At 47.2% G+C, this 24,895-nt stretch overlaps 1 protein-coding gene across 2 annotated transcripts in view; it reads left to right on the top strand.

The window, feature by feature from the left end:
- The window catches only part of Cracr2a (calcium release activated channel regulator 2A), a 109,783-nt gene that overhangs the window by 9,721 nt on the left and 75,167 nt on the right, over positions 1 to 24,895 (top strand). Inside the window, exon 3 of one of the 2 annotated variants that reach the window (XM_075982681.1) lies at positions 5,786 to 5,987. The exons of the other annotated variant lie outside the window; for it this stretch is intronic. The gene's annotated coding sequence lies outside the window, so the exon portion shown is untranslated. The remainder of the gene's footprint in view (positions 1 to 5,785; positions 5,988 to 24,895) is intronic. 2 annotated transcript variants of the gene reach the window in all.

The following is a 24,895-nucleotide window of genomic DNA, read 5'->3' as shown; positions in this document are numbered from 1 at the left end:
CTCCGGGACTTGGGCCCACAGAAGACTGGAGGGCAGGTGAGCAGCTAAGTCCTAGAGCAGCAGAGGAGCTGGGCCTACCAGTAGCATAAGGTGCTGGCAAGAAGAACCTGCTCTAACTTGGCTTTATCCCTCACTCTCTGTGGGTCTCAGGCACCTCATTCTAACACAATGGTCCTTCATGTCTCTGAGGTTGGCCTTGATGATGTAGTTAGGCAGTGACGGTGTGAAAGACTTTAACCTTACAATTAGTTAGTTAAGGGCATTGTTTTCCATTGGGTAGTATAGCCCAGACTGGTCTAAAATTTGAAATCCTCCTGCCTCAGGACTCCCAGTCTCCAGGTGCTAGGTAGGATTGCAGGATTGTGCTACTATGGGTCTTGACACCTTTTAAAATAAGGTTCTTTATCTTATTCTGCAGCCTTGTAGTTCCCAGCCACTGTTTTGGGTCACAGTAATGATCTCTGTGTTAAGACAGGCCAGTCAGCGCCGGCTCAGTACTGAACGACTCTTGTAACAACAGTGACCTGCAGAGTTCAGCAAGGGTAGCAAGGCTGTCAAGTCAGGACCTCTCAGGAGGGAGAGGTCCAGGATCTCTGGCACCAGGCTCCCTGGAACCCTGGGCTGTTTCCATTCACACCAGCTGAGACCCTGGTGAAAGAGAGGGAATTCTATGGAGTTGAGAAACGAGACTCTGACAATGAGCTTGGTGTGGTCCCGACAGCCAGAGTCTACCCTCCTTTTGCAAATATTTGCCGAGGGGTGTGGAGGGTGAAGGCCACAATGCAGGATATAAAAGAGGGGTTCCAGGCAGTGCCTATGGATGGTTGGACACCTGTGTACCTAACCGGATGTAGATTCCAGTCAGTCCTGTTCCCGTGGTTTTCACCATATGCAAAGCTCTGCACTAAGAGGGGGAATCTGAGGCTAGAGCAGCACACGGTGACTTGGTTACTGCTCTGTGGCTGTGATACAATACTTGACAGAAAACAGCTTTAAGAAGGAAGGGTGTGTTGTGGATGTGTGGATCTTTCTTATACAGTTCAAGGTATAGTCCATCCAGGCAAGGAAGTCAAGCAACTGATCACGCTGCGTCCTCAGACAGGGAGCAGAGAGCAATGCTCGTTTGCTTTCTCCACTTCATGCCGGACTCAACATACCTGCCAGGTAGGGTCTTCCTACCTTAACTAATGCATTCAAGATAATGAACTCCTCCCTTCAGGCATTGCCTAGAAGGTCATAAAGTAGGTGATTTTAGACTCCTCCAGGTTGGCAACACTAGTTGTCACACACAGCTAGTAAGCGGGACCAGAATTCAAGTCTAGGCCCAACAGCATCAGAGCCTACTCCCAACCTCAGGGTACATGATCCAAGTGATGTCTTCTATGGTGCCATTTGCTGCTCACGCTGCCATTGCTGGGCTCTGCTTTTCAAATTTTATAGCAAAACACAGGTTTTAAACACTATGTCTGATACAGCCAACGATGCATTTAGCATTTCAAATGAAATTATGGCAGTGGAAATATGTAGTCTCCGAGCTGTAAAATGCTCTACAAATAAGATCAAATTATTGTATCTAATGTATGCTAAGGAGACAATCAGAGATGTTGAAAGGTTTGCCCAAGGGCATGGGAACATAAGCTGGTGCTGTCTGGGGTGCCAGCCCTAGTCTTGGGATTTCAGGGTAAACAAGGGAACCAAGAAGCCTGTGCTGGTCTTTAGTGTCCTTTCCCGTTGCTTGAGCTTTTGTTCCTTTTTAGCTCTTAGTGAAACTGAGAGTCAAGGCAGGGACTGGGGTGCGGGTGGTGGAGGGGGTGGTGGTGGTATCTCTCAGGATGGGGTTGTGGTAGTTGAGTCTTCTAGCTGGAGGCAGGGCTCTGGGGCAGGTGGGTGGAGAGGAGAGGCTGGCTGCTCTGTGAATGGGGCAGGAAGGGTTTTATAACCCTATAAAACCCAGGCAATGAGTTATTTTAAAACTTGGAATTAAACTGGAATTTAGGGTATACTCTTCCAGTGTACATATAATACCATCGCAAAACTTCTTAAGTAAAGAAAACAGAAGTATGTTTGTTTAGAAAGATCCAAGGATTGAACCTGGACCTGTGGAAGGTGTCAGCACGGGCTCCGCCGCAGATGTGTGTAATATGAAGGGCTGCAAGACAGACGTAGTCGGTCTTTGCCGAGAACCGCAGATCGCTTGTTTGTTCATTCATTTTCAAAGGGATTTGCTGTCCAGATCAGAAGCCGTGCAGGGACTGTTTCATGTACGTCTGCTTTATTGATTCTTCACCGAGTCCTTGTGTGCCCGGCGCCATTGTAGGAGTTTTTAAGATGAAGAAATGTGCACACGGAGACAGTAAGCAACGTGGCTCCAGTTCCCCGGAGAGCAAGAGATGCAGCGAGATATGGACCTATCTTACAAACGATCTGCTATTTCCTCGAGACATGCAGAAGAAAGCCTTTTCATTTTCTCTGTTCTTAATCTCAGATCTTCTATTTAAGTCTTCCCTCTTCCTCTCTGAAATACGTGCCAGAAACTTTCCTCCAATGAGAGCCGTGCGTGCCAGTTTTTGTTCTTGTTCCTGACTAATGCCCTTGCTTCTCTTCTGAGAGGAGGGGTTTCGCCCTCCTCCTCTGGAATGTTTGTTGCTGATGAGAAGCCAGCTACTCCGAGGTGAGCCGCTGTAAAGTCCTCAAACCTCGGTGCTGCTTTTAGAACATCCCCTTGGGAGTGCAGAGGTGGCTCAGCGGGTATAGAGCAACCACTGAGGTCAACCCTCTGTAGCAGTACAGGCTAGTAATCTCCAGGCTAGGGGATGAGGTCAGGGGCAACCAAAAGGATCTGGAGGCCTCTGCAGCCAGCCAATCAGGGAGCCAAGGTCATTGAGAGAGATCTTGTCTCCTGCATTCCACTACTTATCTAGCTTTCTTTACTCTGACGCAGTTCAGTACCCCCTGACTAGAGACTGGTGCTTCCCACAATGCACTGGGTCTTCCTACATCATTTAACATTCAAAACACAGAGATGTCCAAGCCTGCCAACGTGATTCAGGCAATCCGCCTCCAGGCTCTCTTCCCAGGTGACTCTAGGTTGACATTTAAAAGTACCCATGACAAGGCCTGGAAAAATAGCTCAGCAGTTAAGAGGAAACGCTGTTCTTTCAGAGGACCTGAGCTAGGTTCCCTGTGATAGCGTAGGTAGTTCAAAACCACCTGTAACTCCAGCTCCAGGAGGATGCGGTGCTTTTGGTCCCTGTTGGCATTCACATTCATATGGACATAGCTACATACATACAAATAATTAAACAACAACAACAATAAAAACAGGGTCACAGACAGGAAGTGGGGCTCTGCTCCAAAACCCTCAGGGCCCACCCACAGTGATCTACTTCCACTGGGCTGGTCCCACCTCCTAAAGTTTTCATCACCCCCTTGAAACAGTGTCACCCTCTGGGGACCAAGTGTCCAACACGTGAGTCTATGGGAGGGGTAGTTCCCATTCAAACCGTAACAGGCACGTGTGATTTAGAGGGGGAGAGCGGTCATTCAAAATGCTCTCTGTCGGTTGCTTTGAAATGCCAAGGTGATTCCTATCAGCTGCAGTCGCCATGCCGCATTATAGAGCATTAGAAATAATAATCTGGAAAGCTATGCAAGATGGCTGGAGATATGAAGAAAAGACTCGTGGGTCGCTCAGCTTTCTGCGACTGTAACAATAACGTCTGGACAACCATAACATAATCCTGTAGAGACACAGCTCATTGTGACTCCTGGCTGGAGGTTTTGGTACCTGTTGCTTGGTTCTTTTGCTTTTAGGTATGTGACAAGGTTGTAGATATTAACGAAGTTCGCTGCTCATGTTCTGAAGGATGAAGAATGACGGAATGGTTTGAAGAAAGAGTGTTGGCAGTGGTTTTGTGTGCTGTACAGCTTTGAAGACATAGGAAAACCACTGGGCTGTCAGTGAGAAGGTCCTGGTGACAGTCCATGAAGGGGTGTAAGCAGAAGCCAGAATTATGTGTAGGTGTATCCTCTAAATGAGAGAACATCTTCCATCGTGGGCTTTTTGTTGGTTGCTGGGGGTGTAACTAACAAACAGGATGCAAGTGAGCCCGTATAGGTAGCACAGAAGACAGAAGACAAGCAACAACGACAAAGTAATTACAGGAGAGCCATCTCTTGGCAGGTCAAGCGTGCACCCAGCATGGCTGCTCTGGTCGCCACGTTGTGTATCAAGTGCCCTTCCTAAGTGTATAAGCTTGCTCATTTCCCAAGTGCTGCACCCTTTGACAAGCATTTCCCTGTCTGTGCACATACCCCAGGCGTTGGCAACCACTCCCCTAGTTTCCTCTATGAGTTCAGCGTTTTATGTTTTACCCAAAAGTCAGACCATGCAATGCTGGCATTCTCTGTCTGACTGTCTCTAAGCATACCAGGTTACGTGTGTGTGTAAATGTACATGTACATGTGTGTACATGAGTGTACAAGTGCATGAGTGTGCAAGTACATGCATATGCATGAGTGTACAGTGCATACATGTACATGTGTGTACAGTGCATATGTGTGCATGTGTATACACGTGCATGCATGTGCACAAGTGCACGTGTATTCATGTGGAGGCCAGAGGCCAACATCGAGTGTCTTCCTTAGATGTTCTCCAGTTTAGTTTTTGAGACAAGGTCATAATGTTCAGCAGGCCTCAGAGGGGTGTGTGTGTGCTTGCGCACTTGTGTGTATACGTGTGTATGTGTCTCACAATTACTTTATTACCCTGCCAGTGGGCATGGAGGTTGTTTCCTGTTTTGGTTGTTGATTAAAGTGCTGAAAATTAGCAAGAAAATGCAGAAATACATTTAAATGATTGGATTTTTTTTTAACATTTGGCTAAATTTTTTTTCTATTTTGAAATAATTTTTGCTATCTTCAAACCTTCATTTTTGAGTCCCTAGAGTCCAAAAAAAGTAATATATTAGAGGAGCTACAAAACATCCCATAAATAATGGAATTGGAACTTGTTGTAGTATGTGGCACTGTATAGCAAATAAAACAAAAAACCCAATGGCTCCAGTAAATGGGAAAGGACTGAGGACTCTGAGCAGCGAGGAAGCAGAGATCAAGTGATATTGAAGTCTGGGGATGTGTAATCAGGCTCGAATGTCTTTGACTCTGGAATATGATCTTAGGAGCCTCCTCATATATATCACAGGATAATCTCAGCAGTAGGTTACATCCCCCCTAAAACAATATCCTCAGCTAAATGAATTGAATGATGATAGTTACCCCATGGACAGCAACAAGACTGAGGAAGGTGAACAGGAGTGTCTGATCAGTGAGGCGGTGATACCGTCGGGTTTGTGGTTCCTTCTGCTTTACCCTCATGCTTCTGCCTCTTAGTCACAACGTGGCTGCAGAAGCCCTGCTTAATGTATGAGGTCACACAACATCCTTCAGAGGAAGGATGCCTGGAACTCCCCCAAAAGCCTTCTGTTGTCTCATGTAGGGAGAATAGGTCAGGAGCTCACCCTACCTTGTTGACAGTAATGGCTTTTTTTTTTTTCATGAACTGAGGTTCTGGGGCAGGTGATGAAGTTGACACAGTGTCCCGAGTATGTAAGGAAAGAGGACGGGATGGCTGATGGCTGGAATTGCTTAGGAAAGCAGAGCTGTCTTATTCAAAGCCTGCACCAGGATGAAGCGTCAGCTACTCCAAGGCCTGCTGTGCCCTGACGGTCAACAGTGCATTCCTCAAAGTCAAAGCAAGGGTCTCTTCTCTCCATTCTACCCACAGGCTGCACACCGACCTCAGCTGCCCTTCGGGAGGCTGACACCGAGCCACCAGCTGCTTCTCAAGGCCGGACAGTGGGGAAGTGCCACTTTTCCTCCATGAGCTCAGCCTGGGCCTCTGCTGGATGCTCGACTCTGCCACATCTTCCCCAGGACAGCGTCTCTGAAGGACCGTGGGATTCAGAAGGAGCTCCGGAAGAGTCCAGGCAAGTGTGCACGTGGGTATGAGACTGTTCCTGGGAAATGTGGGGCCTCCTGCATGGCAGGTGAGGTAGAAGCTGAGAGAGGAGTAAGTGTTCTGAATGACGATGAGGAGATCTCTGTGCTCTCTCTCTCTCTCTCTCTCTCTCTCTCTCTCTCTCTCTCTCTCTCTCTCTCTCTCTCTCTCTCGTGTGTGTGTGTGTGTGCGCGCGCGCGCGCGCGCTATTGATTGTTGCACTCTGCCATTAAAACCCCCTGTCAACTCTAAAGTGTGCTTCTCTAAAGTGTATCTCCATCTTCTCCAGTCTTCTTGAGAGTCCTCTAGAGCGACAAATGGGCCATCATCCCCTCCAAGCCCTACCTCCTCCCCCAGAAAGAGAGGGTAGGAGGCTAATGGGGAGACTTGGACCAAGGACAGCAGATCATGGCCATAGGCAGGGGGTTCCCATGACGACACAGAAATTGGCAGACAACCTGACATCTTAAAGTGTGTCCAGCAGACCTGACGAATGTTCCTCTGCAGACACAGGTTTGAGGAGCAGCGAAAAGAAGAGGCAGTAGGAGGGTGAACCCCAGAGGGAACAGCAGAGTGACAGGCAGCTGAGAGTGACTTCTAGGGCATCCATTGGCAGGGCAAGAATATATGAGACTCATTTGCCCCTTGTGATGTGGTTGTATTTTATGCCTTCCTAGAATCTTCCATCCGAGTGTTGATTCCTTCAGGGAAGTCATGAACTATTTTATTTCTCTTCTCCTCAGCGGCAGTCTTCAATTACTGTTTCTTGACGCATTCCTATAAAACAGGCAGGCCAGTCAAGATCCTAGAGTTTCCCTTCCCAGTGCTGTCATCCGTCTCTGCTGAGAACACACTCAGAAGTGACAGTATCAGACTGGAGGTCACTCTGAGGTTGACTTTCCTAGGGCTGTTGTGACAAAACCCAAGCTGGGTGATTTCTGACACAAACATCCTGTCCCCCAGAGCTGGTGGCAGGAAGTGGGAAATCCACTTCCCAGACGTTGCTTCCTTATTGATGTATGGAGACTCCTCCCTACCGCTCCCTAGTAATTGGCCATCTGCGCCAAGCTAAGGGATCCCTTAGCTTGCAGCCATATTGCTCCGTTTTGTCTCTGTTCCATACAGCATTCTAGAATCCTTGTGCATCCTTACTGGGACGGCTCATTAGCATACAGTCACATTTCCTTTGGGGCCCCTCCTACTCCAACATGGCCTCATTTTAATTAATTGCACCTCACAACCAACTGTCTAAATGACATTGTACTCTGAGATACTGAGATGCTCACTAGAGCTTTTTCTTTTTGAGGTCAAAATTCATTCCAATGACGTTAATTTGTTCACTGTGACAAGGAGAAGGACATAAGGAGGGGTAAGGGGTCAGTGTCAACCATGTCCCTTTGTGCTGAGGGAGAAGCAAGGGACAGAAGGAGCATGCGGCCTCTGCTCCTGGCGAGGTGTAGACATGTGTGTAACAGGTGGGGTTTAGAGGAGCACCCCACAATACCATGCTCGAGAGGAGAAACTGTACCTTCCAGTCCCTTCCCATGTCATAGGACAACTAGGTCAGGTACCATGACAGAAAAGAACAAGGCAGCCTTAAACGTTGGGGGACGCTTGGAAACGCCACCTGCCCAGTGCTGGAGACTTCAAAGGTCCTCGCTGTCTTGAGGAGCTGAGTCATGGCAGAACTGAAGGAAATGTCTCCCCTAGGCAGCTATGGAGGGGTCCATTACCCCTGGGGCGGGGAGAGCTACTGGGCTCAATCAGTGCCTTGCTGTGTTGAGCCCGCTGCTGCTCCCAAACCTGCAGCTCAGTCTCTCTGCTGCCAACTTCTGCTCTCACCATCTGGGAAGTCTTCAGGGTGAAGGGCAGGGGCCTGAGGCTACCAGGTCGTCTGAAACCTGACTGTGTTCTTCTCATGTTGATTGTTTATTTATAGGTGCAATGGCTGAAAAATCAAGTCACTGCAGAAGGTGTTTAGTGAGATATTGTCCCTGCTTCATTTACACATCCTGTCCTGTCCCTAGTAGTTTTAGTAGTGTCTTATGCATCCTTCCAGCTTTGTTTTATAAAAATGTAGTGTGTGTGTGTGTGTGTGTGTGTGTGTGTGTGTATGTGTGTGTGTGTGTGTGTGTATGTGTATGTGTGTGTGTGTGTGTGTGTGTATGTGTATGTGTGTGTGTGTGTGTGTGTGTATGTGTGTGTGTGTGTATGTGTGTGTGTGTGTGTGTGTGTGTGTGTGTGTGTGTGTGTGTGTGTGACAGTGTAGAAGTGGAGCCCAGTTCTCTCCTTCAACTATAGGGGTCCTGGGGTTCAAACACAATTCATCAGGCTTGGCAACAGGCACCTTTGCCCCAGGCTAATGTCAAATTTATCATCCTCCTGCCTCAGCCTGTCTAGTGCCGGGCTGCAGACAGGTGTCACTGCTCTATCCATTCCCTCACTGTATAGTTACAGCGGACTGTCCACACTTCTAAACCTCACCTTTTCCTTAACTCATCCTGCTTTCTTCCCGTGGGGCTTTCTCAGTTTCTCTGATTTGCTGAGACAGTGTTCCACACAGCCCGGGCTGACGTTCAGCTCACTCACTATGTAGCCAAGAATGACATTGCATGCTGGGATTACAGATGTGTAGCTCCACAGCCCGGTCTGCTGGTCACCAAACCCAGGGCTTTGTGCAACCCGCAACAAGTCCCCTGCCAGTTGAGCCACATCCCCAGCTGGGAGCTTCCCCGTTGTGTAGTACCCGACAGGGTATTTTAAGTCATTTAGTGTTACAGGTAATACTGGCCTGAGTTCACCGCCTTGTTGTATTGTGTCTGACTATGTATAACATTTAAGATTTCTGAGTTACTTTTGAAGTAGTCAAAGGACCCCAGAATATGGCTAGCTTCTCTGTAAATGGGACTCTACTTTATTTGACTAGCTGGGTTGTTTATTCCTTTGCCTTAAACCTTGAACTTGATTTGCATTGTGAAGTCCATGTCCTTGTCTCAAAGACGGGAAAGAACTGGGTTGTTTGGTTGTCCTACCATTGTCTGGGTAGTGACTTAGTAACCAGCAGTAAAAATGGGTAGAATTATATGTGGATTACTTTTCTCTTTGCTGCAATCAAATACCCAATGAGAAGTAGCATGTAAGCAGGAAGGTTTCTTTGGCTCCCTCTAGGGAAGGCATGATAGGAGGGTTGGCTTTAGGCGTTGCTGGTGGGAGTCTGTGGCATGACTTGCTCCCATCCCAGCACCCAGGGAGCAGAAAGCTTAGAGCCCCTTTATCAATTGTAATCCTTAGCTCTGCCTCCCTTCACCTTTTGGTGAAGTCCCACATCTAAAAGATTCCAGAACTTTCCAAAGCAGCGTCACCAGCTGGGGACAAAGTATTCAAATTCACTAGCCCATAGTTGGCAACTGGACCTCGTGGGTGTGTGTGTGTGTGTGTGTGGGGGGGGTGATATGAGATAAAGACACGGCCCCAGGGAAGAAGTTTCACCACTATCCATAGCTCCTTTGGACCCCAAACATGAATATTGGGCAACCTCTGCATGCCCGGCCCCTGTTGGGTTTGAGAGATAAAATGAGTTACATCCTGATACATCTCCCTTAGGATGGGGCAGCAGAGGGCTCCAGTGCTACCAGGCAAGTGTAACATGGGAAGGATGCAGGTGTGTCAGCTGGTTCATGAAAGAAACAAACGGAAAGGATTCACCCCGGAGTCAGGAGGTGGCCAGTTCCTGACTGTCTTGAATTGTTATCATTTTTTTAAACAATGCTTGATGCAGGAAGGAAGTGGGGGCCCGGAAGTGGAGGCTGTGAGCTAAGGTGTTGAGCCATCCTGCCCACAGCTCCGATGACTGGCCATGACAAGGTAACAACGGCCAGATGGGCTGAGCTTGCTTTCAGTTTTTCTCATTCATGATCGATTCCTTCTCCAGCCCGTTAGCTGGGTGGCCTTCTCGTTGGACACTCACCTCTTCCCAATGAAGGTAATGAAGCCCAGACAGTCACTGGACAGAGGAGAGGAGGGTCAGGACCAGGAAGGCATGATTGATGGGTCACAGCATTCTGCCACATCCCCAGAGATGGGATCTTCAGACTTGCAGGCCTGGGCTGCTTGCTGCTTTCGTGGCTTTGTACTGATGCTCCCCCCTCCTCTCACCCGCTACCCATCCTCTGTGTACCTCCCATGGCCCCCAGTTTGCAGACAGCAGCATCTAGTATCTGTGGTTATCTTTGAATAACTGGGTTTTGCTTTGTGTGTATTCTTTCTCGGAGTGTGGCAGTACAAACCACAGCAACCTGCCGGCAGAACTGGTGGGGAGGGAGCCTGCTGTTTCTCAGACAATGCTCGGTCCGCAGCAGCAGCAGCAGCTGATGCCAGCAGGGACATGGTAGAAAATGAAGGCACTGAAACAGCCTCTGAGTGGTTACTGAGGTCTCTGCCTTGTGCTACAGATGAAGGAGAAATTAGGGCGTACTTGTTCCAGGTTGAAAGGGACAACAAACTCCTGGTGGGGTTCAGACAACAGGCATATCTAATGAGTGTCTCTGTGTTGATCTCCGCGTGGTGACTCGAGATGTCCTGTACCCTTCCTGTCCTTAAGGAGCTAGTTAGTGATGGGCAGAGGATCAAATTGGATGGCTTACCCAACGTTTCTAGCTTTGCTCCTCAGAGAAATTAGCTGGAGTCCTAATGAGGTCGGTGCTGCCCCCTAGAGGGCAGAGTCATAAATTGTCAGAGAAATTATGCCAGAAGCCCAGGGAAAGTAGTTGGGGAAGAAAAGTATAAATAACATAAGGACAAAATCTTGAGGTGGTGTAATCCTTTCCCCTCGTCGATCTGTCTAGCTTAGATCATTTCCAATGACTCTTTGAACTGAAAGGCCCCAGTGTAGCATACCGTTTCTGTGAAAGCCGGAAGCCACCCACTGGTTTATAGCCTCAGAGTGGAGGTGCTTTGGAAGTTGTTGGGGTCAGAGCTAGGCTCCAGCAGTGCCACAGCTTGTCCACACGTCCCCCTATATGGCAACAAAAGAGACAAATGAGGAGAAAGCTCAGTGGACAAAGCGCTTGAGAGCCCTAGTTCAATCCCCAGTATTCTTATAAAAGATCGGGTGTGTTAGCAGCTGCTTGTAATCCTAATCCTGGGGAGACAAAGACTGGCAGATCCTGGGGGAGGGGAGCTCACTGGGCAGCCAGCCTAGTCTAATCAGTGAGTCCCAGGTCCACTGAGAGCTCTCTATTCTTCAATATTCACCTCAAGGGGCTGGGGAGACAGCTTGATTGGGAGAATTGCCCGACCTGCTTGAGGTCCTGGACTCCATCCCTAACAATGCATGAAACCCCACATGGTATGGCATGCTTGGGGCTGCTTGCTTGTTTCCCAGCCACGCAGACCAGAAATACTCACAGAGAAATTATTTAATATAATATAACAATACTGTTTGACCAGTAGCTTAAGCGTATTTCTAGCTAGCTCTTACATCTTAAATTAACCCATTTCTATTATTTTGTATTTTACCACGAGGCTGGTGGTTTACTGGTACTGGTGCATTGGCATCTTTCTCCTCCAGTGGCTACATGGTATCTCTCTGATCTCGCCTTCTTCCCTCCTCTATCTGCTTGGAATTCCCACCTTACTCAATTCTGTCCTGCTGTAGGCCAAAGCAGCTTTATTCATTAATCAATGGTATTCACAGCATACAGAAGGAAATCCCACATCAAATCTCAGTACTTGGAAGGCAGAGGAGGGAGGGTCACAGCATACAGAAGGAAAACCCACATCAAATCTCAGTACTTGGAAGGCAGAGGAGGGAGGGGAGGCTCAGAAGTTGAAGGTTATCCTTGTCTACATGGTATCTTCAAGGACAGCCTGAAATTCATAAGATACTGTCTCAAAAAAAGTTATTCTGAGACCCTAACAAACACCTCCCAGCTCTACCTCTCTCTCTCTCTCTCTGCACTGTTTTTTTTTGTTTGTTTGTTTGTTGTTTGTTTTTTGTTTTGTTTTGGGTTTTTTTTTTTTTTTTGGTTTTTCAAGACAGGGTTTCTCTGAAGCTTTTGGAACCTATCCTGGAACTAGCTCTTGTAGATCTGCCTGCCTCTGCCTCCCGAGTGCTGGGGCTAAAGGTGTGTGCCACCACTTCCTGGCATTTTTTTCTTAATATGTTAACGATTGAATTATGTCTCAATCATGTGGATTGGGGACGTGTTTGCCGTGACCTGTGCCACATCACAGCACAGTACCCCTGCCCTTGGATACAAGGATGAGCCCATGTGCACTCCTTCACTTTCTCTGCGTTTACATCTGTGCTTGGTTTTGGTCATCTGTGCTTCCACTGAAGGCGTTTCCTTCTTCCTCTCCTCACACACAGGCTGGAAAGGGATTTGTCATCCCTTAGCCTTACACTGATAAAAACAGTTCCTGTTGCCTCCTACATGGATCTGTTACTTACCTGCATTTTTATGGGAAGTGGATCCCATTGTTCTTCCATTCAATCCAAATGTGCCCATGGTCAGGCCGTGTATGCATTGACTGTCTCAGGGCCGTCATTATGACCATCTTCATATTGACTTACATGCCATTAAAAAACTGTGAATTTGGGGGCTGGAGAGATGGCTCAACAGTTAAGTACACTGGCTGTTCTTCCAGAGGACCTGGGTTCAATCCCCAATATCCACACTGTGTCTTACAACCATGTGTGAATCCAGTCTCAGGGGATCTGACACCCTCTTCTGGCCCTATGGGCCTGTTGTGCACAGACAGACATTTGTGCAGGCAAAACACCTATACACATAAAAATAAGCAAAACTTTAAAAGAATTTTAAAAGTTGTGGGGGTTTTCCCCCTTTAAGATTTCAATTAAGGTTAAATGATGCAGATAACAGAACTACTTTATCTAGAGATTTTATTCCAGGAGGTAAAATGTGACTCTCTAAATATATGCCATGGAGATGGAGCACTTGGAATACCGTAGCATTAAAGAATCTCTAAGGTTGGGAACATTCCATGCTGTGTTTATGGGACAGTAGCTGATTGCCTGAGGTTGCACGTCTAACTTTCTGTTGCTCAGTCAGATCGTTAAACAGCGCATGTAGTCATCTTACACTGGTACGCCCCCACTGTCCCGCTATGGTGGTTTCATGAATGCGGGCAGAACATTTATATCCCACCCCTGAAGGTCTATTGATACTTGCAGCATCATTGCGGGGGGGCGGGTCTGTTGTTGAAGTAAATCCTGTACCCCTTCCTGCAGAATTCTCCAACAGGATCATAGCATCCCGTCCTCAGGCTACCAGCTTGGACTGAGAACAGTGGACATGGGAGTGCCCCTGGTTAATGATCAGCCAGTTATCTCATGTGTGGAGGCATCTCCAGGATGCAGGAGTGCAGCTCCATGCCCTGTTTCCTGCCAACTTACACAATGAACCTTTCATTAACGGTGCCCAAAGCAAAGTTTTCTCTGACTCCAAGGCTGGCTCAGCAGGAGAGAAGCTGAGAGGCTTGCAGACTGCTGTATAGGAATTCACAAACTGCATTAGTGGATCTTGTATGTGTACTCCCAGACCTGATTTGGAAGTGTGAGTTCAGAAAGGGCCAGTAGTGTGGGAGCAGAGGTGTGACCTGAAGATGACACCATCTTCTAAATATACCTGGAAAGAAACACCTAGGGACAGCAATGTCTTGACTAAGGGCAAGGGGCAGGGCTTAAAGAACAGGGGGTGGGGAAAGGAGAACAAAGATTCATTATTCTTAGTCTCTAGGTGTGAGCTTTGTTGACATTTGATGGACCATTGTCCTAGAAATGAACAAAGCGCATAGGAATACCTTTGTTTCACTTTGTAAGAATAATGTTTTCACAAAAGGAGAGCTCTTCCTTCCACGGATGGATGAGGTCATCTGGTACTGCTGGGTAGATCGCTTCTGCTTCCCTCCTTTGCTTCCCCTGGCTGACTCTCCTTCTGTTTCCATGCCCTGTGCGCACATACGTGCTGTTGCTAGCCCTTCCTGGGTCCCTGTGCCTCTAGGGCAGAGGTACAGCTGAGCAATAGCGATGCCTCCTCCTGCTTGACAAAAACCAGGGTCTTCCCAGAGTGGCTAGAAGGGTGGATAAAGACATACTAACAGATACCTTGAGCCATGGAAAGAGAAATGACTCCACCAAGGACAGGACATGGCAAGCACGAGACACTGACTGCTCCTTTAGGTTCACCCTACTGTAGTAGGAAGCAGCTTGTTCATTTCTCAGCTACTCAGACTCCCAAAATAATCATACAGAAACTGTATATTTAAATCACCGATTGGCCAATCACTTAAGCATTTTGCTAGCTATTTCTTACATCCAGAATTAACCCATCTCTATTATTCTGTGTATCGCCATGTGGCTGTGGCTTACAGGCAAGATTCCAGCTTGTCTGTTCCTGGCAGTGGCTACATGGCATCTCCTGGCTCTGCCTCCTTTCTTCCAGCATTCAGTTTAGTTTTCCCTACCTAGCTCTGTTCTGCCCTGCTATAGGCTCAAGACAGCTTCTTTATTCGTTAACCAATAAAAGCAACACATATAGAGAAGGACTTCCCACATCACCCTACTGTGAGCAGGACAGACAGATCCTTGCGTCAATGGGCTCAGAATCTCGCAGCAATATCGGTGCTACCTGGTCACACCAGGGATTACTTAATTAGCATGAGCATAGAAATACTGAGAAGGGTGCATCATCCGTTCCCCTTGTACACGAACATGCAACCAAAGGCCTGGAGGATTTCAAGTCATAGACAGGTGAAATCCAAGGTTCAGAGCAAGGAAGAAAATTAGCAAAGGTGGCCTGGTCTGGTTTATGAGTGATATGGAAACAGAAGCCACTTCTGCATTACTCACCCCATCCCAGTCCTGCTTTCATCAGAGCTAGGGATGGGTTGACATGTGTAAGGGCCAGCTATACCAGCATCTTCGTGGACTTGTTTAGACCAAGGGGCTTTTAATGAGGAATATAATGGATAGGAGAATAGGTGAATACTTGTGAATATATTCCGTATAGGTTCCTGCCTATATTCCTATAATATAATATAATATAATATAATATAATATAATATAATATAATATAATATAATATAATAATGTATAGGCAGGAGCTTTTCTAAGTAAAAGGTTAGTCCCCATGGGTACCGTGTGCCTCTGTGTTGGCATCAGAGATAGTAAGCACATACGATGCGGTTGCTAAGAAACAGGTCAGCTCTCAGACACAGCAGTGCACTACGCCCCCCAGCCCCTTTCCTTACTTCCATTCTCTGAGTGTCTGTGCTAGTCTACATTAGGGCTTCTTAAATGGTTATCCTTGTGAGCCTTTTTCACCTGAGAAATTTTTATGTGATCTGGGCTTATAGATATATATAATAAGAATACAAATCAAATATTTACTACTAGTAAACCATAATAAAATTTATTTTAAAACAATTATTTGAGACACATGATCTTTCTATTTGTTAAAGAGGAGAGAGACTTTGCATACCAATGAGGCAGCTGTGTGTATTTATTTTTACATAAAAATTAAATATCGACTGAATATTTTACGCTGCACCTTTAATCAATATTTTGATTTTACAGTCATCAATACTAAGACTGCTGCCTCCATAAATACACAGTATGAAATGCCATAAATAGGTTTAGGATGATTTCAAAAATCACTGGAAGTTCTGCCCTAATTCCAGGCAAAAATTTATTTGACAATTTTTAAAACAAATTCAAGTCAGTAATTCAAACACCAATTAAAAATTGATTACTTTCTAGTTATTATGTTATTATTATTTGTGTGTGCACATGTGCGTACATGCCCACATGCACATATCGCAGCATCTGTATGGAGGTCAGAGGACAAGTTTCAGGAGTCCTTTCTTCCACTGTGTGAGTCTAGAGCCCTGCGCTCAGGTAGTCAGGCTAGGTGGCATGACCTGCCGAGCCTTCTCACCAGCCCTAAACATCGATTTTAAAACCATGCATCTACTACGATACAATTTAAAGCGATGCTAATTTAACATATGAAGGGATGTGAAGGAAAAGCCTTGGTTTTCCTTGGTTCCCATTATGTCTCTATGAGAAGAGAAAGCATGCGTGTACAGTGAAATCACGCCATTTGTGACATGCATAGTCTCACATCTGACCTGAGGTGTTTCGGGATGCATCTTTAGCGTTGCCTGGTGTGATGGCGTGTGCAATACAAAGTGCACATGTTCTGTGTTCAGAACCAGGGCTGCTCTGAAGTCATGCCCTGTAGCATGGACAAGCACTGACACATACACTTTGGGGCCATTGTGTGTTTGATTTTGAATTAATTGTGGTCTTTGTACGTTCAGAAACCTCTTTACTGTTACCAAATTTCTCATGACCTCCACACTCAGTTACCCAATCCCCTGCAGCCCACAGTTAACAAGCTACAATCTAGTGCCTAGATGGTGGCCCTGTGCTGCTCTGGTCTTTCACTCTTTAACTCCAGTTTCCAGACTGTCTCCAGTCTGATATTTGCTCTCTAATGGCTGTTTGATGCTGGGCATGGTACCCAACTGTTCAGATCGTAGTGTGAGAATGAGGATGGGCAGCATCCCGCAGAATCTGGTTAGGATCCTTGAAGGCAGCTGAGGGGTCTAGCTCAATGCCGGCCTCGCACACGTTCCCATATGAACCCCCATTCTGAGATTCACTCCACAAGTAAAGGAATAGCCCTGTTAGGATTCAAAGAGTTCAGGAGCTTGCTGAGGTCTGCATATGCTACTCACCATGCTGGGAACTGTGGGTCTAAAAATGAATGAGCCTCGAATGTAAACAACCAAGTATAACCCAGTGGAAGCAACGATGCTAACGAGAAGCGCGGAGACCACAAGAAGAAATGGCTGGACCACTTGGTGCAGGCCTGAGCCTGACTCTCTGGACCCTTTCGCTCTGCCCTGGACTGATGCTAATTATCCACTTCCGTTTTCCTGATTGCATCCTTTGCTTCTCCCCTCCTCCTGCCTCTCCTCACTGCTCCTGACCTGGCCTTGCCTTCCTCATTTTCTAGACGCCCAGCAGGTACCACCCCTACTCCCCAGCAGAACCCATTACCCTCCTCTTTGTCCTTCATTATCTTTCCTAATTTCTTTTTTAAAACATCTTATTGTAATAAATATGTATATAAAACAGGATAAAAGAAAGTACCCCCATAAGCCCAATAAGCAGATAACCACCATTCATGTTGATTTTCTTCTGTTTTTTTTTCAGTATCTCTCTCCCTCCCTCCTCTCTCTTGCTAGTTTCAGTTTCTCGTGTACTTTTATTTTAATTGGATTGTAAGTTATTGAGACCAGAAAGGGGCCGTGTGTCAGAGACTTCATACCGCTATTATCTAACACAACGTCTTAAACCAGGAGTCCCTTCATAGTGACCAATGGGAAGCCTCAATTCAAAGTAAAGAGTACCTGTAAATGAACAAACACTGATTTGACTCAGTGCTAAGAAACCTCTTGTTTTTGGAGCAATGAAGGGAAAAGAGGGGAGAAGAGGCAGAAGCAGGGAGGGGAGGAAGAGGTAAAGGACAGTGTATCAGCCCCCACACACTGTTGAGAAGTGAACAGGTGGAATCTGGCGACTCCCTGGACACCAGTGAAGACAGGAGGAGCTGGAGGCCAAGTGACTTGCCGGAGGTCAGGACTGGATTCAGCGGCCACGTGGCACCTAACACCTGCCAATCACTACAGTTCCCGGGGATTTGGTGGCCTTTTCTAGCTCCACTCCCCGGTACTACCTACATGTGGTGCATAGATCTTCATGCAGGCCAAATATGCACACACATAAAATAAAAACAAATCTCAAAAATATTGAAAACACTAATAACGCAGTCAGTTCCCCACCCAGTGAACACCAAGTATGTACCAGGCCCCTTGCTGAGGACTCCGTGTGGGGTGTGGCTCACTGTCTTCACTGTGACTTTACTATAGTGTTGCTGTTTTTATACATGTTCAGAGACTAAAGCAATCTAATGATAACTGCTATAGGCCACACACACGCTGAGTGCTGTCCTAGCACTTAAACCTAAGGCTGTTTAAATCCACAGCCCTGTGTTTTCTGAACAAAGAAAACAGCAATTCCCATCAGGGGTCACACGGGAGCTGAGCACAGGCTCTCAAGCCTCCATATAAGCCTCACCCATTTGAAGGTCACTCAGCCAAGCTGGAAGGGTTTGAAGACAAAGGTGTCACCTGAAAGGGTCCAGATGAGACATTTGCATGTCCAGGCCCAGCCCTCCACCAGCTGTCAGCCAGGAGCTGTAGCTGCAGGCATGTTTTTTATTACAAATGAGATAGTGCAATCTTTGAAAGTCATATGAGAATGTTTGTGTATTGCAGATAAGATAGTAACTTATAAATGAGGGGCATAGATGTTAGACATCTTTGTGAACCCTAAAATGCCATATAAGTTTTTCTGGTTATCAGTGTTGACATTATTCAACTGATGGTGTGTACAGGGAAGTCACCATAGTCTGAATTACAGGGCCACTCCCTGGAAAGTCTAATGGCAACTGAGGACATACTATGAGACAAATTCTATGTCCCTACTGGACCAGAGTGCCAGGAAAGTTCTAGCGGGTGCTTGTGGAGGTACTTCAGGAAAAGCTCAGTGTGCCAGGATCCGCCTACCCAGGTGTCTTCAGCACTGGCCACCCTGTCCAGTGCGGACACCAGGCCTCATGTTCAGCCTTGAGCTTCCCTAGATGTTCAGAGCACAGTAGGGAGATAATTAGCAACCTGACAACAAGCCCAGGACAGGTAAGAGGCCAGAAATCTAGCCACCAACATCTGGAAAAGAAAGGGCTCACTCCTGAGGTGAGCTCCACAGCCATGTTCATACCCTTTCTAAATAGAATCACTCCAAGGAATATCTAAATCTGGAACTGGAGAGATTGCTCAGCGGGTAAAGTGCCTGCTGTGTGAATATGGGGTTCTGAGTTCTCATACCCAGTGGTGCACACTTGTAACCCCAGTGCTGGGGTGCAGAGACAGGAGGATCCCTGGGGTTTGTGAGCCAGCCAGTCTACCCAAATCTGTGAGCTCCCGGGTCAGTGAGAAACCTTGTGTTGCAAAAACAAAAAGTCTAAGAAGCAATTAAGGAAGATGCCTGATATCATCCTCTGACCTTCTTGCACATCCACGTGCATCCACTTGCCACACCCCCACCCACACAAGACAGACCGCAAACAGGTCAGAACACCTAAATCCATCCCTTTCCGAAGTGGGCTTTGAGCCCCGCCTCTTCCTCCAAAGATGGTCCTGACATTTCAGCCACTAGCTGCCATTCCCCCATGCCCTTGGTGTCCTGTAGAACTGCTGTGTCATCCCTTCCTCCACTGAAGCTCCTCCACTGTGTTTTTGCTGGCTGGAGCTGTCATCACTGGTTGTGCCCTCCCCTCCCCCAATTCCTAACCTTCGATGACCTCTCTAGGAGATGGCCATGTACAGACTTAGGGCATCTCTCATTGGCTGGCTGATTGCCCTCCTTGTTCCAAAGAGGGGGAACAGGGCCCATTTCGTTATTGGAGATGCACACCTTGTTTTTAATTAACTGTTCATTTTGCTGTGCCCGGCATCTCTTCATCTAGAACATGCATCTTTTGAGAATCAGGCTGGTCTCTGACAATCTCAGTCTCCTCTTCTGAACATCTGTCTGACTTCTCTTGGCGGTAATCAGGGACAGTGTCTGGCTGGATCCCGAGTGAAGGGCTACTGTCCCAACCCAGTTCTGCCCCCTCTGATGCTGGCTGCTTGCATGCTGCCCTGTCCTTTTCTATTACTTCAGCGACTCTGAGCCGCTGCAGTGACTGGGAATTGACAGATTTTGGGGGAAAATTAATTCAATAAATGAAAGTGTGATCGAATCTGAGGCAGGAGTACAGAGGAGGGGGCGAGGCCCTGGGGTAGCCTGTTGGCTGCTTCTGCATAGCTGTGCCCAGCATACCCGGCTGGCATAGACAGTGTAGGGGAGGGAGGCCTTATTTTGGCTTACTCTTTCAGAGGATTTGGTCCACAGCTGCTTGGCCTCGTACCCTGCAGAGCACATCATGGCAACAGAAGCATGTAGTGATAAGGACTTCATGATGGAAAACAAGCAGGGGGCGGAGCAGAGGAGGTCATGGTCAAGATATCACCAAGGACACACCCAAGTGACTTGCCCTCTGTAGACACCACCTCCTAACGTTTTAAGAATTTCAAAATACTGCCACCAACTGGGGACCTGGGCTTTAACACCCGAGTATATGAGGGGCATTCCATAGTCAAACCACAACAGGTCTTATTAGCTACCAGAAGGCTTCAGCTTCAAATAGAAGCAAGGTCAGCTACAGACAGCCTGTGAAATAATAGAGCATGCACTGGCCTGGTGTGGGAGGGCCTCCTGTCTATGTGTTGCTTTTATTGGTTAATGAATAAAGAAACTGTCTTGTTCTGTGATAGGGCAAAAGAACAGAGCTAGGCCAGAAAACCTAAACTGAACGCTGGGAGAAAGGAGGAAGGGTCAGAGAGAGAAGTCATGGAGCTGCCAGAGACAGATACTGGGAACTTTAGCCAGTAAGCCACAGCCACATGGCAATACACAGGTTAATAGAAATGGATTAAAATAATATGTAAGAGTTAGCCAATAAGAAGCTAGAACTAATGGGTCAAGTGGTGATTTAACTAATACAGATTCTGTGTGATTATTTTGGGTCTAAGCTAGACAGGAGGCGAGAAAAAAAAAAAAACAAGTGGCCTTTCTGCAGCACTGACTTAGAAGAGAGGGACCCGAGAATCCCTTTCATACACTAAGACTTGCTTCTTATGTAGCCTTGAGAAAGTCTTGTAAGTCTCGAAGGACATACCTTTGTGAAATTGCTTTGTAAGCCTGGGAACGGCATCACAGTCTGGCCTCTGCCTACTAGGTTGAAATGTGCTTCTTATTCACTTGTGTTCGAGAGGCCAGTCTTTTTATTTACAAAGTTGTTTTTCTCCCCTTATTGTAAATATAGTAATAGATTGTAATACAAAAATAGAAACCTTCCTAGTACAGTTCCTCATGTTGCGGTGACCCCCTCAACTATAAAATTATTTTCTTTACTATTTCATAACTGTAATTTTGCTACTATTATGAATTGTAATTCAAATATCTGATATGCAGGATAGCTGATATGCAACTCCCAAAGGGGTCATGACCCCCAGGTTGAGAACCACTGACATAGAAGAAAATCGGAACAATCCCTTTAAGATTTTCAGCTAGACAGAACACCATTGTTGTGAAATGTCTCCACGGGCTCATAGTTGAAGGCTTGGCCCTCAGCTGTTGGCATTGTTTTAGAAAGAGGTGAAAACTAGGAGTTGATGCCCCCTAGTGGTATAGGTCACTGGGGCCTGTATTGGGGTTGTGTTCGCTCTGCAGGGACCCTCTGTCTTGCTCCCTCAGCCCACCTTGTCCTCCCTGTCGTCAATACAGCCTCACCAGAGCCCAGAAACAACAAATTTGGCTTACCACAGATTGAAAGTTTTGAAACCAAACAAATCTTTCCTCCCTCGGGGACAAAATACCAGAGCAACACAGCTATTAACATCTCATGTCTGGCCCTTGCCATGGTTTTCCAAAGAAGTGTTTTGTGTGTCTGCAGCTGGGACCAGGGCAGGGCAGCATTTGTTCTTCCCTCCTCCCATTCCCCTGGCTTTTGCTGAGGGTTGTTAGTGGGTAACCAGTATAAGAGAGGTTGCTGCCAGAATCCTGATAGCAAGGCCGATGAGTTATGGACTCCGTGAGCACCAGTAGGCGTCTTAGAGGAGGGAACGTGCATCACTTTTCACTTTTTGAATGTGCTTATTGGGTGTGTATATTTATTGCTTGTCATTCCCCGTGGTGTGCGCTTGCTAACGTCACCTGCTGCTGACTCCTGGCACATAGGAAAGTGCCTGCTCATAGTAAATGATCCCAGAGTGAATGGATGAGGACGGTGGCCTCATACAGAACTGGAAGCACCCGATGAGTATTGGCCTCACTTGGACTGAGTGCCCGAGCTCTGGAAAGGCCAGATTCTTCAGTACTACCTGGATCTAGCTGAAGTTTGAGCTTCGGCCTCTCAGTCCATACTGCTCAGCACAATGGCCAGTATATTCTGCAATGCTCTTTCCTGGCTCACTCTGAACACTCAAACTCACTGCAGACAGAGGGCCCATGTCTTCCCTGTTCCAAAGCCTGTTCTCTTTGGCACTGTTTTAGTCTATTTTCTGTTATTTACTGTTACAAAATACCCTTGGCTGTGTACTCTGCGAAGAAAAGATGCGGATGTCCCGTTATCTGCAGCTGGATCGTATCACAGTGATGGCATGGTGGAGGGATTGCCCATGAGAGTAAGGGACCCCACAGCAAGGCAGAAAGCAGGAAGCAGTTCAGGGGTCGGGCTCTGGCCTCTGTAGCGATCTGCTTTTGTGAGCACTAACACCAGTCAAGGGTCTTGCCCGCAGTCAGCACCCATTAGGAGCTTAACGTTTTCCTGCCTCAATACTGGCAAACTTCGGACCAAGTTTCCAAAGTATGAATACCCTTGGGGATCAATCGCAACCAAACCACGGGGAATCCCTTTTAGCAGGTCACCATTATGAACTTTTTGTAAACCCCAGTGCATACCTGTGTCAGTCAGGGCCAAGAGTCTGGCTGCTGTCTGCAGCTCTGACTTCGAGGTGAGCTTTGGTGCTGGGCGGAGCATCAGTAGACTGAAGGCAGTAATTTCAGGAAGGCTTACTAGAGCTGGGTCCAGCATGCCATCAACCCACCAGGCCAGGTCAGGGCTGCTAAGCAGGCTTCTCAGTGCAACTCCCTCACCTTCCCCTTCCTCTACTCAGCTTGGAAGAGGGGCACTAGGCCCATTCCCTGTGGGATTTTGCATCCTGCTAGGAGGACCATTTTCTATCACCCTTTCCTTAGTTGTTATAAAGCCCCTCCCACTGTGTCGCTAATGACAAACAAGGTGTGTGTCAGTTCTTCTGCAGGGAGCCTCCTGCCCCTGTAAAGAGCTGCCAGTCACCAGTCACCAGAGCTGAGAGCTCCAGGTGAGCAAGGGACAAAAGGCCCACAGGCTTCATCTGTCCTTAAGACTCTCAGCTCCAGGCCATGTGCGTGCCAGTGCCATTGCTGTTTAGTAGTCACATGGGGGAGCAGTTCTAAGAGGCCCACAGGTGCTACACTCTGTGGATGCCCAAGGCCACATGACAGTACATGCGGTGATACTTCTGTGTAACCTCCACGCTGTCTCCCAAATGCTTCAGCGCATGCCTAGAAGACTGATAATGCAGGTGAACGCGGCACAAATGGTCATTAGGCTGTATTGTTTGAAGAATAATAACAAAGCCACCTCTCCATGCTCAGTACAGACGCCATTATTTAATATTGTTTCTCACTGGCCAGTTGAATCTGCTGAGGGGCAGCCTGGTGATCTGGAGGGCTGATTCAATTCCTCACGAATCAGTAGTGAGAGCTCAGGCTTGGAACACTGAACACATCAGGCTGGGTTGATGCTGGGATGAACTAAGACCTTTGAAGCTACTGGGATGGAGAAAGATACTTTGCATATGGGAGGATGAACTGTTTTCATGTGGAAAGATGTGAAGGACGAGGGAATGAATGCTATGGCCTGAATTACAACTGTCTTCCAAAATTCCTGAGATAACCTGACTCCTTATGTAGATCACAATAAAAAAGGGGGGGACCTTTGAGAGACATCAAGCTCAGAAGGGCAACCCTCAGAGAAAATCCCTAGCCCCCTCTACTGTGTGAGTGCATTGTACGAAGTCAGCATCTGCCACTGGAGGAGGGATACTGTAGGTAGCGCCATGCCTGCTCTATGCGCTATGGTATGGTTCACGAGTCAGGCAAGGGGCTGGAGACTGAAACACACACACACACACAGAGCCAAGAATGCCCTTTTAATTGTGATCCAGGGCTGCTTATATAGGGTCTCCTTCTACACCCTAACTAACTCTCAGCGGCAAGCCCACCAGAAACCACTCCCCTGCCATCAGGAACTCCTGAGGGTCTGCAAGCATAGGAAAACAAGTTGTTTACTCTGGCAGGCAGGCGTTCACAGGGTCTGGGGGTCCACAGTCCCCAACAGAATACCACCAGAACGCAGCCATGGTGGTACCTAACCTTGGATTCCCCAGTTTAAGGAACAAATAGGGAATATGTTTGCAAGTCCCCTGACCACTATATCCATGGCATTCTTATTATAGTTGGGGATCAAGGCATTAAGCCCAAGTAGGACGTAGCATAGACAAAGGGGAAGGGGAGAGAGAGAGAGAGAAAGAGAGAGAGAGAGAGAGAGAGAGAGAGAGAGAGAGAGAGAGAGAGAGAGGAAGAGAGGGAGAGGGAGATTGGAGACACTAGGGCACAAGCAAGTTGAGAGAACAGGAAATAAAGTAGGGGGATGAGACTGTGGGACAGAGAATGGGAGGTGACAGGAAGAGATATTAATGGCCTGGCATGTTTAAACTTTAGCCTGAAAGCGGTGGTGGGGTCTTTGTGTTAGATACATCTCCCAGACAATGATGTCATAATTCATATAAGGCAGAGTTGTGGTTTAATAAAGATATTTTAATATGGGCTTAGGCATGTGGGCTAAGAGCAAAAGAGGTTCTTAGAAGATATTAAGACTGGATTGATTCATTATAAAGGAAAGAGGTTTCTTCACCCCACAATTCTGGATTTCTAAGGAGACTTTACCAACATCAGCTTCTGGAGAGGGCCTCATAGTAGATAGCACCATATGGCAGGGGCACATGGGTACGAGGGGGTGGGCACAGACTGAAGAGGGAGCTGGAGACCATGCACGGTGCAGCTCACTCTTTCCCAGTGGCTACTCTGAGGAAATG

This window comes from Microtus pennsylvanicus, chromosome 8, assembly GCF_037038515.1.
Source record: "Microtus pennsylvanicus isolate mMicPen1 chromosome 8, mMicPen1.hap1, whole genome shotgun sequence".
Lineage (NCBI taxonomy): Eukaryota > Metazoa > Chordata > Mammalia > Rodentia > Cricetidae > Microtus > Microtus pennsylvanicus.
The sequence above is the reverse complement of the archived record's forward strand: the minus strand, read 5'-3'. Positions and strand labels throughout refer to the sequence as shown.